Source organism: Orycteropus afer, unplaced genomic scaffold (assembly GCF_000298275.1).
Source record: "Orycteropus afer afer isolate SDZICR_OR568_19922 unplaced genomic scaffold, OryAfe1.0 scaffold00061, whole genome shotgun sequence".
Taxonomy (NCBI): Eukaryota; Metazoa; Chordata; class Mammalia; order Tubulidentata; family Orycteropodidae; genus Orycteropus; species Orycteropus afer.
The window spans coordinates 1,123,781-1,124,309 of NW_006921648.1; the positions used below are offsets into that span (position 1 = coordinate 1,123,781).

Here is a 529-nt window from a genome sequence, read left to right on the forward strand (position 1 = left end):
GCTCAAGGAGAAGGGCATCACCGTCAAGCAGAAGAGGTAGGGGCGGGGCGGGGCGGGGGGGGGCGCGAGGGGCCGGGGTGCAAGGGGTCGGGGTGCGGCTGGGTGCAAGGGGCCGGGGTGCAAGGGGTCGGAGTGCGGCTGGGTGCAAGGGGCCGGGGTGCAAGGGGTCAGTCTGCGGCCGGATGTGATGGGTCAGGGGTGCAGCCAGGTGCAAGGTGTGGGGGGTCAGGGGTACAACTGGGCCCAAGGAGTCGGGGATGTGGCCAGGTACGGGGAGACGGGTGCAGCCAGGCGTGAGGGGTCAGGGGTGTGGCCAGGTGTAGGGGGTGAGGGGTGCAGTCAGGTCCGAGGAGTCAGGGATGTGGCCGTGTGTTGGGGGTTGGGGTGCAGCTGGGCGTGAGGGGCTGTGAGCAAGGGGCGGAGCCGTGTGGAGTGCAGCGCGTTCCGGGGCGGAGCTGTGGTGGAGTGCAGTGCGTTCGGGGCGGAGCTGTGTGGAGCGCAGTGCGTTCCGGGGCGGAGCTGTGTGGAG

At 70.9% G+C, this 529-nt stretch overlaps 1 protein-coding gene across 1 annotated transcript in view; it reads left to right on the forward strand.

The window, feature by feature from the left end:
- TBC1D24 (TBC1 domain family member 24) overlaps positions 1–529 on the forward strand; it is a 5,307-nt gene that overhangs the window by 1,064 nt on the left and 3,714 nt on the right. The gene's annotated exons all lie outside the window — the stretch shown is intronic.